The sequence below is a fragment of the Chrysochloris asiatica genome, unplaced genomic scaffold, assembly GCF_000296735.1.
Source record: "Chrysochloris asiatica unplaced genomic scaffold, ChrAsi1.0 scaffold00005, whole genome shotgun sequence".
In the NCBI taxonomy this organism is placed as follows: Eukaryota; Metazoa; Chordata; class Mammalia; order Afrosoricida; family Chrysochloridae; genus Chrysochloris; species Chrysochloris asiatica.
In genome coordinates, this window is record NW_006408523.1 from 22,882,506 (window position 1) to 22,905,583 (window position 23,078).

A 23,078-nucleotide genomic window follows, 5' to 3' on the forward strand; every position below is an offset into this window, starting at 1 on the left:
ATTATAATCAATGTAATGAAACAAGTTATATGAATGGTTGAATGTGAAACTGATGATGTGCCCTGCAAACGTTCACTCAATCCACAATAAAAACCTTAAAAAAAAAAAAAAAAGAATGCAAAGTTTAGAAGGAAGAGCAATTACTATGAATTCATGAGTGTCTTTTCTATGTAGATTTTGGAACATTTCCACTAATTAAATGAATCCCAAGACATTTTTAGTTATAACAAACTAAATCATCATTATAATTTTAGATGCTAGAGCGTGTCAAATATATTTAAATATAACTTAGTCAATATATGAAATGCTTACTGACTGAACACGTGATTACCACTCCTTATATTCCACCACAAAGTGGAGAATTATGTCACTCTGGGTTAATGAGAGGAATTTTCTTTTGTACCTGAATTGCTTTACAAAAATGAATGGCTACAACAGTAACTGAATTTAAGATTTTATTTATTTCTATTTGCTTATATAGAATTGAGTTTAAGCATGTACATTTAAAAAATGAATTCTATAAAGAACTGGACTCTGATGTGAAACAATTTAGAAAATAAACTAAAACCAAATCCACTACCATAGAATTGATCTCCACTCAGAGCAACCCATAAGTTTTCTGAGACTGCATCTTTCCCTCACGGAGCAGTTGGTGGTGAGTTCAAACTGCCAAACTTTTGGTTAATAGCCCAATGCTTAATCCACTGCACCACCAAGGCACCAATTATGTAAACCAGTTAAGTGCTGTTGAATAGGTTCCAACTCATAATGACCCTGCATGGGGTTTCCAAAGGATTGGCTGATGGGTTTGAAATGCCGACCTTTCAATTCACAGTCCAGTGCTTATCCTACAGCACTACACAAGGACTCCAATTATGTAAACAGATGTTTGGTTTAAACTAACTATGTCTATGCAAAGCTATTCTGTGTTCAAATGTACAAAAATCATGATTACACTACTAAGTTATGAAGTTTGCTGTTGGATAAGATTAAAAAAGTGCAAAAACTATAAAGGTAGAGAACTGATAAAGGTATACCAAGATGAGGGAAGGAATGATATTTAGCAGAATAAGAGAAATGGTTCAATTAAAAAATAATGTCTCTGAAAGAACTGTATTTACAGAAAAATCTCTGATGGACGTTTTACAATTTTTTCAGCCACTGAAAAACACAGGTAAATTATGCTCATGAGGGTGAGCCTTAGCACTCATGGACAGTTTTTGTTTCTTATCAAAGTAACTGACAAAATTTAAATAACATATTAATCTAAGGAAAATTCTTCAGTAAACAATTACTGCCTTTACTAAAGCTGCAATCTACAAAACATAAGATAGAGATGGACCAAGTGCCAGGAAGAAAGAAAAGGAGTATCAGCTAATTGGTAAAGAAAGTATAGTGGGAAAAGGTCATATTGACTGACCAGAACCAATACCTTTTCTCATTTTCACATAATCAGATATTTATTTATCAAATTCCATGCCAATTGGTCTTATGAAATAGCTATTCCTGTAATTTATTTATAAATATGTGCATCATTTAAAAGTTTTTCTCAACTTTCCTCAGTAATAAATGTCATACCAGACAATATAAACAGTCCACTATCACTATAGCTCACAAGCTATCTTTTTTCTCCCTTTTTCTAGTTGATGCTATAATACTGAAAAACACTAGAACAACAACAGTAAAGTCTTCACTACCCCTAATGAAGTAAGGTCTGAAATTACTAATGGATTTAAATGGAATTTCTAGCAAGTTGAATACAAAACCTATAGGAAAACAGTAAAGAAATGTAAGTGATGTCATTTCAAAAAAAATACAGAATGCTGAATCAGAGGTTAAATAAATATTTATAACCTTTAAATCTTATATTAGAAAAAGGAAACAAAAGTAAAACCACTGGGAATAAATACAATAAAATAAATCAAAAAAATAAAGTAAATCAATAAAGTTGATTCCCACTCATCGCAACCACATAGGACAGAGAAGAATTGCTCTGTATAAGATTTCTGAGGTTGTAAATTCTTTATGGGAACAGATATGCTCATCTTTCTTTCTCAGAGCATCGGGTGGGTTTGAACCACCAACCTTGTGGTTAGCAGCCCAATGCTTAACCCACTGGCCACCAGGTCTCTTTAGAAAAAAGAAGATACTGCTATTGAATAATAACTTGACTTCGGAAGATAGGGGGAAAGAAAAAGAAAAGAGCTACAAAGGAAGTAAATGGAAGAAAATAAAAAATATCAGAACAGTAAAAATATGCCCTTCAGCCATGGACAAGACCTAGCCATGGAGGGCTGACGCTGAGAGTGCTGCATCCAGCTAATATGAAGTGAGGCGACACACACAAGAATACCCAAACTTGTAGATAGTACCCATTTGATCTAGCCTCGAAGGCTTGATGATCAGAACTTGACTGGTGGTGGCTGTGTACCGTGAAGTCGGTTCCAACTCATAGCGACGCTGTACAGGGTTTCCGAGGCTGTAAATCTTTACGGGAGCAGAAAGCCTCATCTTTCTTCTGCAGCGCTGCTGGTAGTTTCAAACTGATGACCTTGAGATTAGCAGCCCGATTCGTAACCACTACGCTACCAGAGCTCCATATTTATATATCTATATGTATGTATATACTCTTCAGAAGATTATTGAAGCAAAGTTAAAAAGACAGAATTAGGCATATTAGAAATAAACAGCAAAGCATCCCCAGATGAAAAAAAATTTAAATAACATTTCAAACAAATGTATGCCAACAAAATGTTAAGATTAGTTGAAATATAAACATCATTGAAAAAATATAAATTGACAACACTGAATCAAAGAAAACTAAAAATCTTAAGGTACTTATCAACTTCTTAAAGATGAATCCTTAATTTTCAGTCTTCCCAATAGGAAAAGAGTGATTATGTAAGATTTTAAGGTAAGTCTACCAAATATTCAGGTAAACATCTTTCTGGTGTTCTCTGCTTTCAGCCAAAAACTATCAGACATCAGTAATGATATCCCTCGTTCAATGTCCTTTTCTGAATCCAGATTGAACCTCTGGAAGTTGTCTGTCAATGTATGCTTGCAGCCATTTTGTTATTACCTTTAGTAAAACTTAACTAGCATGGATAGGCTATCAAAGAGATTGTCCAGTGATTTCTGCATTCCGTTGGGTCACCTCTCTCTGGAATAGGCACAAATACAGACCTCTTCCAATCAGTTGACCAGATAGTTGTCTTCCAAATTTCTTGGCAGAGATGAGTGAGTGCCTCCAGTGCCACCTCACTTTCTTGAAAGATTTCAATTTTTATTCCATCAATTCCTGGTGCCTTGTTCTTTGCCAATTCCTTCAATGCATATTGGGCTTCCTCCTTCAGTATCATTGGCTCTCGATCATATGCTACCTCTCAAAATGGTAGAACATCAACCATTTCCTTTTGATACAGTGACTCTGTGTATTCCTTCCATCTTCTTTTGATGCTTTCTGCATCATTCAATCATTTGTCCAAAGAATCCTCCAATAACAAAAGTAGAGACTTGAATTTTTTCTTCAGTTTCCCCAGCTTGAGAAATGCTGAGCGTGTTCTTCCTTTTTGGTTTTCTGACTCCAGATCTTTGCACATTTTGTTGTAATATTTGATTTTGGCTTCTAGAACTGACCTTTGAAATTTTCTGCTCAGCTCTTGTACCTCCTCATTTCTTCCATTTGCTTTAGCATCTCTACGCTGAAGAACAAGTTTCAGTGTTTCTTCTGACATCATTTTGATCTTTTCCTTCTTTTTTGTCTTTTTAATGACTTTTTGCTTTCTCCCTGTATGAAGTTCTTGATGTCATCCCACAACTCTTCTGTTCTTCAGTCTTTAGCGTTTAATGTATCACATCTCTTCTTCAGATGATCTCTAAATTCAGGTGGGATACATTCAAGGTCATATTTTGGTCTCGTGGACTTGTTTCGGACATACTGTCAGGAGGGACCAGTCGCTGGAGAAGGATATCATGTTTGGTAAGGTGGAGGGTCAAAGACAAAGAGGAAGACCCCCAGTGAGATGGACTGGCAAAGTGGCAGCATCAATGGTCTCAAGCGTGGCAACAATTGTAAGGTTCGCCCAGGATCAGACAATGTTTAATTCTGTTGTTCACAGGGCCACTATGAGTCGGTACTGACTCAATGGCACCTAACAGCAACAATGAAATATTCAATGAAAAAATAATTCCGGTTTTACAGTCTTCTTTAAGAGTTCGGTGTAGGAGTTATCACAAATGATGAACTAGGCAATTCAGACTTTCCACCAAGGACAGTAGAAAAACTAAACAATATAGCTTTGTGTTTGTTTATTTAAATCTCTTTGAAGGTATTAGAGAGTAAGCATGATAGTGAAGAATTACTGAGACAACATCAGGAAATAATTGAGGCCCCAAAAAAGAGATCCTGGATTTTAGCGAAGTTTTTCTTCTGTGTCATTTACCAGGGCCAGAGCATCCAACTGAAAGTCTGGATGTGCAGCTTTGCAGTACTGGAAAACATGGGTTGAATTTCAACATCCTTTGGTGGGCTACTGAGGGGTGACCTGTTAAAACTCACTCACTTTGATTTGGAAATCTGAAGAGCTACAACACAGAGTGGTCCACCACAGGTTTACAGACAACGAATGTCTTTGCTGTTCAGTCGACTCAAATTCATGGCAACTCCTCAAGTGCTCCTTCGGGTTGTCTCCTGCAGGGCCACTGAGTGAATCTGAACCACCAATCTTTTGGTTTGTTGTTGGGTGCAAACCATGAGTGCCAGCCAGGAATCTAAACAAAGCTACACTGTTATTATGCTGGGTAATTAGGAGTTAATTCCAACTCCAGCAACCCCATCTGACCAAGTAGAACTGTCCTATAGTTTTCTAGGCTATCATATTTATGAGTGCAGATCACCAGTTTTTCTCCTATAGTTGGATTCAAACCACAAACCTTTTGGTTAACAGCTGAGTGTTTGACCATTACATTACCATTTACATATCCAAGTTTATAGGGCAAATGAAATTCTTATATGTCCTTCTATGGGATATATAAAGTTGATACAACTCTGACTAGCATATTGCAGCATGGATGATTAGTACTATTATGCCATATCATGTTTTCTATGTGTTAAAAGTGCTCACTTGCGAAATGTAAACTGTCCCATGTTGTGGTTTTTAAGTGTCATCAAAGTTGGTTTTGACTCATAGACATGCTGCATAGGGTTTCAGAGGAGCGGCTGATGGGTTTGAATCAGCAGCCTTGTGGTTACCAATACAATGCCTATCCTACAGTTTCCAGTAGGACTTCAACTGTTGCTTACCACTCTTTTCATAATGTTATGTTGTTTTATTATTTTAATTTTTAACAGTTATTCTAAAAACAAAGAAAGAAAAAAACCTTCAAAATAGAAAATGACCTAGATGGTGCAATGGTGAAGCACTTGGCTACTGGCTGCTAACTGAAAGGTCAATGGTTCAAGCCCACCAGTGAGTCCACAGGGTAAATGACTAGGAGATCTGCTCCCCAAAAGATTTCCACCTTGGGAACCCTTTGGAGCCTTCTACCCTGTCTGATGGCTCGCTATGAGTCAGAATTGACTCAACAGTACAACAACCACCGAACAACAGCCCTCTCTAACCAACCCCCCCACCCCCCGCAAAGGCCTCTACACACTACAAATGTTTTAGCAGAAGAAAAACCATTGACAGTAAACCTGAAAACTAACTAATTCATGGTGCAGCTGAGACTGTTTCAATTTACTAAAAAAATAACTGTATAACATGGGTTGTTGCTATTGTTAAATGCCTTTGAATTTGTCCCAATGTATAGTGACCCTGTATAGGGTTTCTGAGGTGCTGTGGTGAGCTTGAATTGCAAACTTTACAATTCAAACCAGCTTTGCAGTCCTGCTCATTAACCAGCAGCGACACACCAGAATTCCATGGGTATAAATACACAAATAAAAAAACCAGTTGACTTAGAAAGGAGTTATATAGAACATCTATATAAAGAAATTTCTATATAATCCTCTCAAAACTATTCTAAGGTAAAATTTTAACTAGTGAACATAACGGAAGTCAGTATAATTTACTCTACATCTCAACCACGTAGGCAACATAAGACACAGGAATTTCAAAAACGAAAATTGCTGATAAGATTTGAAAGTCAGGCTTATCAACCCAGTAACAGATCAATGTTTAAAGGCCAAATCTGCAAACGTCACTGACAGGCATGTTATTTAAGTATGTCCCTATTTATATTGACAATGTTGTCTGTTCCGTTCTCTATCAAAGACAAACAGAAGTAGACAAGATCAATGCAAATATAAATTCCTGTGTACAAATCAGCAAACATCCATTCTACATCACAAATATCCACAAACAAAACTATCAGAAATTTTGAAGACATCTTAAGCCATGTATCATTGACACATGTCTAGATGTTAAGGTCATAGAAATTGATTGTATGCCTTAACAATTGTTTTTCTATAATAAACTGACATTACATTATTTTTCATCCTTTGCCTCTGGCCAGAAAATTAACGTCAAGAGAAATTAATTCCTTTGTCCATAGGACAAAGCTATGAAGAAATATTGTTGCATAGGATTTATCAATGTGTTGGTCATTCCATGACCTGGAATAAGTAACTGCATAATAAATGTGATATGGACTCTCTCTCAAATAAGATTTTGTTCAAAAACAGAGCCATTATTCTTATTATTTGTTCTGTCAAGTAATAACGTTTGCTTTTTTAAAATTCTTGGTGAGAGCATAATTCTTTGCTAATCATAGCTGGAAATAGGATCTCAGTGCTATCTCAAGTCACAGATTATTTTTTGGAACAGATTTATATGATAGTAACTCTCTTAGGCTGGGTTCTATAGGGAAGAAAACCAGTGAATTTTATAGCTCTGGTAGCGTACTATTTATGAGTTTTATAGCTCTGATAGAGTACTGCTGCTAACCTCAAGGTCAGCAGTTCAAAAAAACCAGTGGTTCTGCTGGAGAAAGATGAGGCTTTCTGCTCCTGTAAAAATTTACAGCCTTGAAAACACTATGTGTCAGAACCGACTCCACGGCACACACCACCACCACCACTATATATAAAATGGACTTCTGGTGTGGTGCTGTTGGATCAGCACTGAACTGTGAACCACAAGGTCAACAGTTCAAACCCACCAGCTGCTCCTTGGAAACCGTAAACAGGGTCTCTATGATTCAGAACTGACTTGGCTGCACTTAACAACAAAAATATATGAAAAGAAGTTTTATCAAGTAAATGGTTTCCTCAGTTGTAGAGGCAGGAGAGTCCCCAGTCCTGGCCAGATGAACCAAGATCAACAGTTCAGACAGTAAGCAGGCAGGCATACAGGTAGGTAGGCAGGTCCGGCAGGATGCTGATGACTTCTAGAATTGGCAGGTAATAGAGCAGGTCACTGGCTCAAGTCCAAAGAACCAGAAGTTGAAGGCTCAGTCAGATGCAAGATCCAGACCCAGCAGAAAGCTTTTCCTGAGTGTCTAATATATTGAAAGCCGATCACACCCCCAAGTAAACTTCCTTTTAATTGATTGGCTGCTCATATCAGACATCACCACAGAGTTGATTGCATTATAATAGATCTCATCATGGGGATAACTACATCTCAACTGCCAAACCATCAAGGATCCAGGCACAGGCAAGTTAATCCAAACCTTAACTATCATGGTAACTCAGAAAGAGGATGTTTATCAAACACCCATTTATTAACTGATTTAACAAGCATAAATTGGGGCCAATCATTGTGTCAAGATCACAGGATAGAAAGAATCCATCGATACTTGTAGACAATGCTTGTTTCTGTTGGGGACCCAGGAAAGGAAGTAACATTTAAGTCAAAGTGCTGGTTATGAAGAAGTGTGTTTGGCACACATTGCAGTAGAGAATGTTAAAGATGAGGACCAAAATGAATTTGAAAAATGAACCAAATTAGGTCAGGTACAGAAAGCGGGAAAAACATAACATACCAAAGGAAAGTCATATACAATGTCCCAGAGACATCATATTACAAATAGTTCTTATCACTGAGGTGTACGTGTCCAGCTCAACTCACAAATATGAAAAGGTAATTTATGAAGTCAGGAAGGTACCCAAGGATTAATAAAACTTAAGCATCTGAGTTCAGGTTGAGGATTTTGATTCAGAGAGAAAAATGGGCATTTCTTCAACTTCATTGGGATGGAAAAGTCGAAGGCACCCAGAAAAAAACATGCATATTAGTTCAACAAATATTTGAGGTATTTATTACATGCCCAACTCTGTTCTAAGAACTTTAAAACCATAATTATGATAATGTTCATAACAACTTTGTAAGGTTAGCTGTTTTAATTGTGTGGGGCTGTAGCATGAGCACTGGACTGCTAACAACAAGGTCAGTAGTTCAAACTCACTAGTCGTTCCAAGGAAACTAATATATAAAGTGAATATATAGAAACTTAGCCTTGAAAGAAAATTTAAAAAAAATATTCAGTAAGGGCAGAGTAAAGTCGAATTCTATTTCCTAAGGTATTATATTCTAAAATATCATTCTGAAAAATACCAAAACCACAAATAAAAAAAATTAATAAAAACAAGCTAAAGAACTCAATAGGAAATATTAATGTTTTGTGTAAATCTTCTTAATTAATCATATAATTATTTTATTTCCCTCATTAAACAAAAGAAGAAATATAATTTTATTTCAGTGCTCAGAAGATAATTAACATACAAAACAACAAATATATTTATAATCTTTGAATTCTAATGTGAGCAAGTTTCATAATTATGTAGATAAAATTAAAGTTTTAGAGAATATTATCTGCATTACATATTTATTTATTTAAACACATCTAAAATAGGACCAGGACATAGTCTTAATTAAGGATGTTAATTACCATATTAGTTAATTATAATAAAGTTTATATTCTTAATAAAATTATTATAAATTTTTTATAAGTATGTCCTGATTACAAGTAACACTAATTGCAATTTGTAGTATTGATAATGTTTTGTTCTAAAATGTCAATGTTCTTGAGAAAATTAGATCATCATTTATTAATTTACTACAAAGAACAGAGTAATTTAGATCAATAAACACTTAGACTTACAAGTGGTAGTGAAATGGAACCCAAAAAACATTAAATTCTCATTGCTGAGACATAAAAGAAAACAAAAACACATACACACATTTATATAGTCATGGACATTTATTTACTAAAGAAAAAAATATCAAACCCACACTTCACCACATATGTTCACTTTTTCCAGTTAGATTTGTAAACTGTTAATAAACAAGTGTAGAAAACAAGCATTATTAAGGAAAATAATTCAAACATTTTATTGCTCTTTAAATACTAAAGGACATTAGTCTTTATAATAGAAAAGGAAATGCTAAATCAAATGTTCTTTAAAATATTTTAGAAATATTACTTAATAACTAACAGTTTTGGGGGGATTCTGCTGTGGTGCTGTAGGATAATCAATGGACTGCTAATTGAAAAGTCCACAGTTCAAACCAATCGGGCACACTCCTCAGAAACCATACACAGGGTCACTATGAGTCAGAAATTGCTCAGCAACACTTAACAGCAACAACATTCATTTTATTTAATATCATTTGATAACTCTATTATTCAAATGATCAAATCATGAATTTTCCTTCTGTAGGTTAGGCATTGAACTGCTAATCACAAGGTTGGTGGTTCAAGCTCACCATCCACTTTGTGGGAGAAAGATGAAGCTATCTGCTTTCAGCTATCTATCTCATAAAGATATACAAGCTCAGAAACCCTATACACGGTCACTATGAGTCAGAATTGACTTGAAGGCTGTAGGTTGTTTGTTTGTGGGGAAGTTGTAAGTAAAACCATGACTCACTTAAATAGCTATTTGAGAAATGAAAGGTCAAATACATATTTATTAAGCATAAAAACAGGATTAGAGAGATATATTACATATAAACTATATAAATTCAAAAACATAACTCATGCACTTTAAATTTTTTGTGTTGATATTTATATTATACACAAAATAAAGTGTCATAACCCAAGGTAGTACAGTATGGAATGCAGAGTTTTCTATATATTTTTTCATAGAATATTGTCATAAATAGTTACTAAAATTTAGCAAGAAAAACAGTAAACTAGACCTCAGATTCACAGAACAAATTATTTGGATCTTTATGTCCGATTCTTACAATATTGAGATACTCGTTGACCTTGACAAGTATACAGTGTACTATTCCTCGTCACATAGCCATTTATATTCCTGAATGAATGCAAAGAAGTTCCCCAAATTAAACAAACGTAAGATCATACTGTTGACCTTCAGAAGTCCGAGTGAAAACTCCACTCTGTCTCTATCAGAAAACTAACCAATAACTGCGTGTTGGGGAGGTACAAAGACACTGAGCTATGCATTTACAGACTCCCCTCCTTCTTGGACCACGTCACTATTTGAGGTAGTGAGAAAAATTCATAGAGGGCTACAATGATGGCAATGAGAGAATGAAGGTCTTTCTAGAGCAATATAATTAAGAACAGAAATATCAGCTGTCTGGGGATGTTCACTCTGAGGTACTTATGGGAAAACCAGTAGCCTCTCTAAAGCCCAAATGTGGAGCTGCAGAGACATTTCCTTATCTTAAAAGAGACTGCAGAGTCACCGGAATATTGAGGATCATTAAAACCACAGAATTATAAAAGACTACTGAGAGACCTGGTGTGGCACTGTGGGTTAATATGCTGAACTGCAAGGTCAGCAGTTCAAGCTCACCAGCCATTCCTCAGAAACCCTATACAGGGCCATCATGAATTGGAACCTACTTGATGACACTTAACAACAACAACTGAGAAAGCAAAAAAGAAAAACGGGAAAATAGGGAGTATGAAATAAAATTCACAACATTTATAATCAAAGAGGAAGAAGAGGGGTTAAAAAACAAAACTCATGCCATCAAATACATGCAGACTCATTGTTGTTGTTGGGCATCTCCGAATTGGAACTAATAGCAAACTCATGCACAACAGAACGAAATACTGCTGATCCTGTGCTAACCTCACAACTATCGCTACACTTCATCTCGTTGGGGGGGGGTCTTCTTTTTTTGCTGACCCTCCACTTTACCAAGCATGCTGTCCCTCTCCAGGGACTACTCCCTCCTGATAATATGTCTGATGTATGAAAGACGAAATCCCACCATCATGGCTTCTAAGGAGCATTCTGACTGTACTCCTTCCAATACAGATTGGTTTGTTCTTTTGGCAGTAATGATAACCCTCGTTACATTTCCTCATCTGAATCCAGCATAAACATTTGGGAATTTCCCATCAATGTCCTTTTGCTGCTGTTTTTGAATTATATTTAGCAAAAATTTACTTTCATGTGATTTCCCCACCCCCACTGGAAAACAGTTTTTACTGAGACTCCACCAGCTCTCTACATTAAGTGCCATCTTCCTTCGCAATTCAGTCTTTCATAAGTGGTCCCTTGAATGCCTTCTCCTCCAGTCTGGAAGCAGCAGTGGCCAAACTTGGAGGTGGTGTAGATGAACTTGAGGTCAATCTTCTCCAGTGCTCGACATTTGTTGTGGACCAGCAAGGACTTGCACAGAGTGAGCACTCGCTTCTTGGTCCCCACCACACAGCCTTTCAGCACGACAGAGTTGTTGGTCTCTTCATCATAGTGGACAAAACCACACAGAGGGTTCATGCTCTTGTCAGACAGATTGTAATCATTGGAGGCATTGGTTTTGATCAGTTTGCCATCCTTGAATAAGGTAGCCCTGTTCAATCTTGTAGATCTTCTTGTTGATTTCAGTGCCATGTTGGTAGCCATTTTGCCCAGCACTTGCCATAGAGAAGGCCACACGGGCAGGATGCCAGGCCCCAATACAAGCAACTTTGCGCAGGCCTCAGTGGGTCTTGCGGGGTAGCTTCTTGGTGTGCCAGTGGCTGGTGTGGCTGGTGACCCCTTTGGAGCCCTTGCCCTTGGTCACCCTGATGACATCAATCATCTTGTCCTGCCCACCTGATTCACAAGCACCTGCTGCTCCAGCTTCTCCCCAGCCCAGCCCCCGCTCACCTGCATCTCCATCAGGTGCGCCTTCTTCTGGTGCAGGGGAAGCAGGAGCCTCTGGGTGTGGGCTACAACGTGGATGACCTGGCAGTACTTCTTCATGCTGCTGAAGTCTCTCTCCAGCTGCTTCTTGCAGTCATCTTCCTACCACTTCCTGCAGTACTTTGTGAAAGCCTTCTTCTTCGATTTATGCCAGTTCTTGTAGAAGTGCCCTTTACATTCAGCAATGACAGTCTTGTAGGTCTGGAGACTTCGAGGAATTTCCACGTAGTCCACGATGCCGACCACCACTATGGGAGGCGTCTCCACAATAGTCACAGCCTCCACCATTTCCTTCTTGTTCTCCTTGGACCCTGGCCTGTAGACCTCGCGCACGATGTAGGTCAAGCCGTCCTTACAGCCCAGGAAGGAAGGCTGTGAGGTGGACAGGCTTGGAGGCGTCATCCTCAGCACCTTCCCGCGGTGCCGGCTGCTGCGCTTGAGGCAGGAAGCCCAGGGAGCCTTACCTGCGAGTCGAGAATTTCGTGCGAGACACTTCGTTGTCGAAACACGCCGGCAGAGCTTTCATGTGATATTAATGATATTGTCTGATGATTTCCACATTCCATTGCATCACCTTTTTTTTGAAATGGGCACAAATACGGATCTCTTCTAATCTGATGGCCAGGTTTCTGTCTTCCAAATTTCTTGGCGTAGATAAATGTGTGACTCAAGTGCTGCATCAGTTTGTTGAAAGATTTCAATTTGTATTCCATCAGTTCCTGGAGCCTTATTCTTTGTCCGTTCCTTCAGAACACCTTAGACTTTTCCTTCAGTGTCATTGGCTTTTGATCATATGCTACTTCTTGAAATGGTTGAACATCAACCCCTTCTTTTCGGCACAATGACTCTATATATTCCTTCCATCTTCTTTTGATGCCTTTGGAATCATTCAATTTTTTTTGTCCATAGAATTTTCAATATTGCAGGTTGAGTCTTGACTTTTTTCTTTAGTTCTTTCAGCTTGAGAATTGCTATGTGTGTTCTTCCCTTTTGATTTTCTAACTTTGCACATTTCATTACAATATTGACTTTGTCTGCTCAAGCTGTCCTTTGAAATTTTCTGTTCAGCTTTTTGACGTCCTCATTTCTTCCATTTGCTTTAGCATCTCTACACTGGAGAGCAAGCGTCAGAGTTTCTTCTGATACTCATTTTGATCTTTTTCTTCTTTCTTGTCTTCTTAATGATTGTTTACTTACTTTCTGTATGATGTTCTTGATGTCATCCCACAACTCTTCAGTCATTAGTGCCTAATACATCAAATTTGTTTTTGAGATGACCTCTAAATTCAGGTGGGATATTTTTAAGTTAAATTTTGGCTCTCATGGACTTGGCTAATTTTTCTTCTGCTTTAGCCAAAACCTGGATATGAGTAATTGATAGTCTGTTCCGCAGTCTGCCTCTGGTCATGTTTTGGCTGATGATTTGCAGCTTTTCCATCATCTCTTTCCACACATGTAATCAATTTGATTTCTGTGTATTCCATCTGGTGAGGTCCATTTTTATAATAATCTTTTGTGTTGTTTAAAATTTTCATTTGCAATGAACAAGTCATTGGTCTTGCAAACTTCTATCATAAGATTTCCAGTATCATTTCTTTCACCAAGGCCATATTTTCCAACGACTGATCCCTCCTCTTTGTTTCTGACCTTTGCATTTCAAACACCAGTAATTATCAATACAGCTTGGTTGCATGTTTGTTCAATTTCAGACTGAAGAAGCTGGGAGAAATCGTCAATTTCATTATCACTGACTTCAGTGTCTAGTGTGTAAATGTGAATAATCGTTTTAGTAACTGATCCTGTGAGCATATGGATGTTATCCTATCACAGACAGTGTTGTACTTCAAAATAGGTATTAAAATGTTCTCTTTGATGATGAATTCGGTGTTCTTCTTCAATTTGTCTTTCCAGACATAATAAACCATGTGATTGTCAGATTCAAAATGGCCAGTACCAGTCTATTTCAGCTCATTAATGGCTAAGATATTGAAGTTTATGCATTCTATTTCATTTTTGACAACTTCCAATTTTCTTAGACTCATATTTGTACATTCCATGTTCTGATTATTAATGGATGTTTACAATTGCTTCTCCTCATTTTGATTTGTGTCCCATCAGCTTACTCCATTCGTCATCACGGTCAACTCTACTTTGAGGAGATAGCTTTTCCTCAGCCGTATTTTGAGTGCCTTCCATTCTTAGGGGTGTATCTTCTGGCACTATATCTGACAATATTCTGGTGTTCTTCATTACGTTTCAATATTCAATATTCTGGTGCTTTCCAACACTGGTCCATTGCTATTCATAAGGTTTTCAGTGACTAAATATTTGGAAGTAATTGTCTCTCCTTCTTCCTAGTCTGTCTTCATCTGGAGCTCATCAGAAACCTGTCCCCCACGGGTGACCCTGCTGGTATTTAATATGGGGTCACAACTTCTAGAATCACAGCAACACACACGCCACCACAGGACAACAAACTGGCAGATGAGTGGTGGATTCTAACTCATAGAAACCCTTTATAAGGTCTTTAAGAGAGCAGACAGTTCCATGGTTTAAGTATTACAAAACTAGTATACTAAAACTAAGATTAAAAAGAGTTATTGTAGTGGGGAGAAGATAGTACATTATGCAAAACAGTTAACCAGTTGGAAATTAACGTACCCAAAGAGGCCTGGTGGCACACTGGTTAAGGAACCTGGTTGCCAATCTAAAGATTGGTGGTTCAAACCCATCAGCAACTCTGCAGGAGAAAAACATGGCAGTCTGCTTCTGTAAAGATTTGTTGTTGTTGCTGTTGTTAAGTGCTGTGGAGTTAGTTCTGACTCATATTGACCCTGTAGAGATTTTCTGAGGAGTGGCTAGTGAGTTAGAATTGCCTAACTTGCAGTTCATACTGACTTGAGGTCCAGTGCTTATCCTACAGTGCCACACCAGTACTTCCTATAAAGATATACAGGCTTGAAAACACTATGGGACCAATTTACTCTGTTCTACAGGGTTATTATTGGCCTGAAGGCAACCCGTTTGCTTTTGGTTTTGTTTACTGGTCAGTCATAGTGTCACATTTTTGAGAAAATGTTTCAATAAAATAAGACATGAGAGTCAGATCAGTGAGCTGAAAGGCTAATGGGCAATACATTTCCACCTCCAATTCGTGTTTAACAAATATTGGTTAACAATACTAATATTTTAATTACTAAAATATTTATTAAGAATCAATACAACATGTAGAAATTATTCAAAGTATCATAGAAAAGGAACTAGAACTCTTAAGAGCAATTTAAAAAGGTGTCCGGCTCATATATGGCTTAAAACACATTGCATAAGTTGAAAGGAAAGAGCCACGAGAGTGAGAGAAATTGAAATCATAGAGAAATAACAGATAAAGGGTAGAAAGTTAATGAAAGAAAAAAAACCAAATACCAAAAGTACAGAACTATATTTTGACTTGCAAAGGAAGAAAGTTTCTTCTTGCTCATAGATAAATGTTAGAAAGTAACGATGGGTTAAGGCTAAGATTTAGATTGTAAGTTTCAATTCTTGAGGTAATCGCTTTTAAATATTGTCTTCAACAATTTTAATGGTGTGTGATATTAATGATATTGTTTGATGATTTTTGCCTTCTGTTGGGTCACTTTTCTTTAGAATGGACATAAATATGGATCTCTTCCAGTCAGTCTTCCAAATTTCAGGGCGCAGACTAGGGAATGCTTCCAGCGCAGCAATAGTTTGTTGAAACGTTTCAGTTGGTAAGCCACCAATTCCTGGAGCCTTGTTTTTGACTAATGTCTTCAGTGCAGCTGGGAGTTCTTCCTTCAATATCATCAGGACTGGATCATATGCTACCTCCTGAAATGACTGAATGTCAATGAACTCTTTTTGGTACAGTGACTGTGTGTTCCTTCTCTCCTTTTAATGCTCCCTGAATCATTCAGTCATAAAATAGGCCCTATCATTGTCTCCACATTGAAATGAAATATGAGGCTCAGAGGAAGTTAAGTAACTCTCCCAAGACCACACAGTCAGTAGTGGGTAGTTTGATTCCGGAGACTTTTCCTAACCAATATATCCTTTGAAGTCCTGGTGTGGAGTTCTGGGTTAATGCGCTGGACTGCACAGTCGGTGAGAACCCACAAGGTGAGCAGTCCAGGCTCATTAACTGCTCCTCAGAAACCCTATATATAGGGTCGCTATGGGTCAGAACTGACTCGACGGCACTTAAAAACAGTATATTAATCAGAAAAGATCATATTCCTATCTATAGATAGGTAGCACATAACCCAAAGGATAGGGAAGTTCATTTTAAAGGTTATGCCATATAAATAAAAACCTTTAAAATATTTATCATGGATGTTTTGGATTTTCTGATATGTGATTGTTGTTGTTGTTAAGTGCCATCGAGTCAGTTCTGACCTATGGAGACCCTTGATAAGGTTTTCGAGGAGCGGCTGGTGAGCTTGAACAACCAACTTTGCAGTTCAAACGGCTTTGCAGTCTGCCTCATTAACCCACAGCACCACAGTGATTAGTATTAGCTAATCTCTGGAAATGCTGAGCACCAGTAATAAAATGAAGCTTCTCCAAAACCCTAGTAAAAAGAGCATACCAATGTGGTTTAGTATCTATTGATCAATTCAGTCTTGCATGTATACTCAATCTGTGTAAGATAGCACTGTAAGCTGTTAGTTACCTGGAAACCAACTCCACTGTCATCAAGCCGATTTCAACTCTCAAAGCAACCCTATACTGAGTTTCTGAGACTACAGATCTTTATGGGAGCAAACAGCCTCATCTTTCTCCTGCAGAGCAGCTGGTGAGTCTGAACTGCTGAACCTAAAGTTAACAGCTCAACACTTCACTGTACCACCAGGATTCCTTATGATCTGTAGTAGTTTGAATATAAAACCTAAGTTGAAACTGATTTGAACATCTTCTTTACAATTTGTTTACAGAGAGGTTTCACATTATTAGTACTGACGCAACAATCTCATTCCTTTAACAGCAATACAACAAGAATAATATAGAATCCAGGAGTTGAAGTTTTATTAACGATGATCTCCCCAAAACGTTGCGTTTTACTCATATAACCTTAAATTTTTAACCATACAATCACAATCAGTGAGGATGTCTTGAGTACATTCTGTGTTCTTTGATGTGTGGGAGAACAAGAAAAAGCAGTTCCTGCTTTCAAGAATTCATAATCTAATTAGAAAAAGAGCACTGATTTGCATAAGATAGTTGAAGTGTAATAAAAGTGAGCTTTCAAAGAAAGCAAAAGCAATTTTGATTAGGACAAGAGACTTCGTGCAGACTAGAATAATCTTTACACTATTTCATAAAGGAGAACACTGAGGAGGAAGAACATACACCAAAATTATTTGCTAAATGACCATTTGAATGGAGGAAGAAATAGAGAAGGAAAGGAAGCAAGAAATGTTGATTCAAAGGCTAAATGAAAGGACAGTTTCCCAGCAAAATTATTCTGCTATATTGCTTGTTTGTGGAACTAAGAAAGTATTTTATCCACCCAAAGTATTTCAGAACCAAGGCTTAACAATCATTCTACTTACCGAAAAAATTCAGCCACTGAAACTAGACCCTGGGAGCATAGGTCTACTCTTGACACGCAATAGTCAGAATCAACTCTACAATTAAGTTTTGAGGTTTTCTACAATTATACCAATATAAATGTGCTTTATTTTATGCATGAATATTCACTTGGAAAACCTATGATTTGATTATCTATCATTTACTGAGACTCTCCTGGTGTGGTGCTGTAGGATCAGCATTGCAAACCACAAGGTCAGCAGTTCTAACCCACTAGCTGCTCCTTAGAAATCCTATACAGGGTCCCAATGAGTTGGAATTGACTCCACAGCACTTAACAACAACTACTACTATTTACAAGGAGGTGTTTAAATACATAATAATCCCCAATTCCGTTTTATATTTATAGTCTGTGTTTTAGATGTTTTTAAAGCAAGGTCTATCAGTAAATAACTCATTTATCTTCATATATGAAGATAGAGAGTATATAACCCTATAGTCTAAAATATAAATGAAAAACCCTTTTTTGTTATTGACACATCAATATACCATCCTAAAAATCTAGGAGAGGTCATTATAAGTTGTTTAATAAAACAACAGGTTACTGGTTGTTGTTAAGTGTCATCGAGTTGGTTCCAACTCATAGCAACTCTATATAAGTTCTCTTTCTCTGCAGAGTGCTTATCCTACAGCGCCATCCAGGACTCCTGATGTTAAGTACTGTAGGGCTTCAAAGAAGTGACTTCTGAGTTTAAACTGCGACCTTGTGATTCAAACCAACCTTGTGTCCAGTGCATTATCCTGCACATCACACCAGGATTCCATCTTCAGAAACCCTTGTTGTCAAGAGCAATTGAGTCAATTCCAACCCATAGTGACCCTGTATAGGGTTTCCAAGGAGCAGCTGGTGAGCTTGAACCGCCGACCTTGCAGTTCAAACGGCTTTGCAGTTTGGGGCATTAACCCACGGCGCCACACCAGGACTCCATAGAGACCCTTACAGAGTAACTATTCATTGGAACTGTATCTACGGCACTCTATAACACAAATCACAATACAGTGTTACACAGTAAAAACTGAGCACAAATACATTTACACATAAAATAGAATAATGAATATAAACACAATGACAAAGAACCAAAACAACTCCACATGCTTTTGAATCTTAACATCAATGATTATGTGCAGATCAAGGAGGAATAACTGAAGAGAAAATCCAGGATTATGCCTGTGGTTCGATTTAAGGTGGGAAAGATGAAAGAAAACGTCTTATAGTCTAAATAAGCTTGCTAATAGATTTTCTTCAAAAACATGCAACTAATTTTTCTCATAATATATTCTAGAGTGAAATACTATTCTTTAATCAAATGTTGAGTGCCGTTGAGTTGATTCAGACTCATAGTAACACTGTATAGGGTTTCCAAGGAGTGACTCGTGGGTTTGAACAGCCAAACTGGTTAGTAGTTTAATGCTTATCCTACAGCACCACACCAGGCCTCCTTAATCAAGTTGTTGCTGTTAAATGCCATTGAGTTGGTTCTGACTTTCAGGGTTTCTGAGGCTTTAAATCTTTGCAGGAGCAGAAAGTCTCATGTTTCTCCTGTGGAGCAGCTGGCGGGCTTGAACCACGGACTTTGTGGCCCACAGTCCAGTGCTTACCATATGGAGTCATTTAATCAAGTTGTTGTCGTTGTGTGTCGTCGATTTGTTTCTGACCCACAGCAACCCTATGTACAACAGAATGAAACACTGCCTGGTCCTGCATCAGCCTCATTATTGCTGCTGTGTTGAGCCCATTATTGCTGCCACTGTGCTACTCACACTAAACAAGTTAGTGACTGTAAAAAATGGAATTTGTCTTATGTCTTCTGGCTTCAAAAGGAGAAAGGAGACTCAAATTCCATAGCAGCCAAAGACCGATTCCTATGAGGATGAGGTCAGACATGCCTTCACCTTCCAACCTCCCCTAGCCATCCATCTCTACTTCTCAGCTGGGCTTGATAATTCATTGAAATAGCCACACAGAACTCAGAGACCATACTCAAGTTATAGAGTTTCTTGTTGTTGTAGTTCTGTGTTATTGAGTCATTACAAACTCCTAGCAACCCTGTGCACAACAAACTGATGCAGCAGTGGAGGTGCTCACTCATCCATGCCAAGAAATTTGTAAGACAGCTACTTGGCCAAATGATTGGAAGAGACCCATATTTGTGCCCATTCCAAAGAGAGGAGACCCAATGGAATGAAAATCATTAAACAGTATCATTAATATCACATGAAAATAAAATTTGGCTGACCTGATGAAGATCAAAGACTACAGCCTTCAGTAGGAATTACACCACAATGTCAAATCACAACTGGACTAATAAGTAACATCGTGATAAAGACTGAAATTATCAAAAACTTCATTTTGCTTGGATCCACAATCAACATTCATGGGAGTGGCAGTAAAGAAATCAAACGATGTGTTACATTAGGCAAATCTGCTGCACAAGACCTCTTTAAAGTGTTCAAGAGCAAACATACCAGTTTGAGGACTAAGGTTCATCTGACCCAGGCTACGGTATTTTCAATAGCCTCATATGCATGTGGAAGTTGGACAATGAGTACAGAAGACCATAGAAGAAATGATGCATATGAGTTATAGTGTTGAAAAAAAATATTAAAATTACCGTGGACTGCCAGAAGAACAAACAAATCTGTGTTTCAAGAAGTACAGCCAGAATGCTCCTTAGATGCAATGATGTGAGACTTCATATCTCATACTTTGAACGTGCTATCAGTAGGGACGAGTCCCTGGAGAAGAACATCATCTTGGTAAAGTGGAGAGTCTACAAAGAAGAGGAAGACCCTAATGGGCAGGCACAGTGGCAGCAGCAGTGGACTGAAGTGTATCAACAATTGTGAGGATGGCGCAGGATTGGGCAGGGTATCATTTTATTGTGCATGGAGTCACCATGAGCCAGAATCAACTCAACGGCACGTAACAGCAACAACAACAATTACTAAGATATTACCCAAAACTTAGTAAGCAAAACAATATGCAATTATCAAGTCACAATTTCTGTAGATTCGGAATTTGGAAGCAGCTTAGCTGAGTTGTTCTAGCTCCGGGGTTTCCATGAATTACAATTAAGTCACTGGACAAGACTGCAATCATTTAGAGACGTGACTGGTATTTGATGGCGTCCTGGTGTGGTGCTGTGGGTTAATGCGCCAGACTGCAAAGCCATTTAAACTGCATGGTCGGCAGTTCAAGCTCACCAGCTGCTCCTTGGAAACCCTATACAGGGTCGCTATGGGTGAGAACTGATTCGACGGCACTTCACAACAACAAGGTATTAGATGATATAATTTCAAAATGACTCACACACACTGCTGTTGACAAAGGAGTTGAAGACCTTACTGACTATTGAAAGGAAACTTCAGTTTGTGGAAACACAAATTTCACCACAGGAAAGCTTGAGCATCTGCACAACATGGAAGCTGGCTTCCTTCTGATCAAGTGATCCAAAGTGGGAATGAGGAAGACAGAAGTCACAATATCTTTGTTGTGAGTATGACCTAGACTCACAAACCATACACAGTAATGTCTGTCTTGTTCTATTCATCAGAAGCAAGTCATCGAACCTAGCTCACACTAGAAGGGGATTAGATGTCACCATATGATAGGCAGTTCTAAGGCTATATGGGCATATTCATATTTTAGACTACTACAAATTACCTCCCAGTACGTTAAATGTGGTTAGATTAAACATGGAGTCCTGGTGTGGCACTGTGAGTTAATGTGCTAGACTGCAAAATCAGTTTGAACTGCAAGGTCGGTGGTTCAAGCTCGCCAATCACTCCTTGGAAATCCTATTCAGGCCGCTATGGGTCAGAATTGACTCTACAGCACTTAACAATGAACAATGACACTTTAAATGTAGAGTCTTGGTATGGTGCTGTGGGATAAAGCACTGAATTGCAAAGTCAGTTGGAATCACAAAGTCGGCAGTTCAAACTCATCAGCCACTCCTTGGAAACTATACAGGGTGACTGCAAGTCTGAACTGACTCGATGTCACTTAACAACAAATGTTAAATGTTAGAGGTGTTGAAAGGTCATGAGAAAACAGAGAATATCCATTCTAGAATTACAATTATAACCTTCAAAACAACTTGTGTTAGAAATACGAGCCATAACACAAGTAGATATATGCACACCAATGTTCATAGCAGCACTATTTACAAAAGCAAAAAGATGGAGACAGCCTAAGTGCCCATCAACTGAAGAATGGATAAACCAACTGTGTGTGGTACATACACACAATGGAATAGTATGCTACCTTGAAGAATAACAAGGAAGTTGTAAGTTATAACATGGATGAACCTTGAGGACATCATATTTAGTGAAATTAGTCGCAAAAGAGAAATACTGCATAGGACCACTACTGTAAAAGACTAAGAAAAATAACCCATACTAAAAGGCGGGGAGGGGATTCTTTGTTGGTTACTGGGATGTGGGGGGTGAAGGGAGGGGCGGGAGGGGAAGGTGGAGCACAGGCTAGGGAACAGACACAAAATAGGATAATTTGGGTGCTAGGGAGAGGAGCAATACACATGAGGGGGGAGGGGAATGGAAGAACAGGGAGGATGGGAAAACAATTAGGCAGGTTTGCATGGGCTGAGTGAGACAGAGGTAAGTAATGATGTATACACAAACTTGGAACAATAGGGCTCTGGGATACAGGGATTGAGACATGGTGGGAATGGGCAAAAGGGGAAAAATAATGTTAAGATGCTTGGCTGTCTTTTGAATTTCCCTGGCATACCATTATAAAATAGACACTTGAGGGGTAGAGAAAGGAATAGCCAGAAATATCACCATAGAAAGCTTATAAATCTGTCTTCTGCCTATAACTGACTGGAATACCTAAAATGGGGCTACAACATGCCCAGTGAAGGAGCTTCCTGTGGAGCCTCTGCATTACATAAGACCATAGGTGGAACCCTGAACAACATCCAGAATCTTCAGAGGTGGGAAATTTCCATTTGAAAAGACAAGCAGACCAGCCTGGAGTGGCTAGAAGAACAGAAGATATTTCTTGAAAGAAAGACCGACAGGAAAAATATAAAACAATAACAGCAGTCTGACTGATTACTACAGGAACAAGCAAGTTGCTCACCCAGGAGACATCAAGGCAAGTGGTCGGGTCCCCTCAGGGTAAACCCCTTCCAAGATTAAAACTCAATGGGAATACACAAGCAGACATGCGCTCTGATTGGTGACCACGTTTGTCACCAATAAAGGGAAGTGAGGGAAAAACAGCAATGAAGCTGCAAGCTAAGCCCTACAATGTTCAATAGATTTTTGTGAACCCGGGTGGAGACCTGGTTGGCCAGCAGTGTGGCAAGACCTGGGGACTCTTGGG

General features: G+C 38.2%; 1 protein-coding gene and 1 pseudogene across 1 annotated transcript in view; both read right to left on the minus strand.

Moving 5' to 3' along the window:
• Nucleotides 1-23,078, minus strand: part of GPC5 (glypican 5) — a 1,926,732-nt gene that overhangs the window by 1,743,260 nt on the left and 160,394 nt on the right. The window lies entirely within an intron of this gene.
• On the minus strand, nucleotides 11,443-12,644 carry LOC102815761 (annotated as a pseudogene).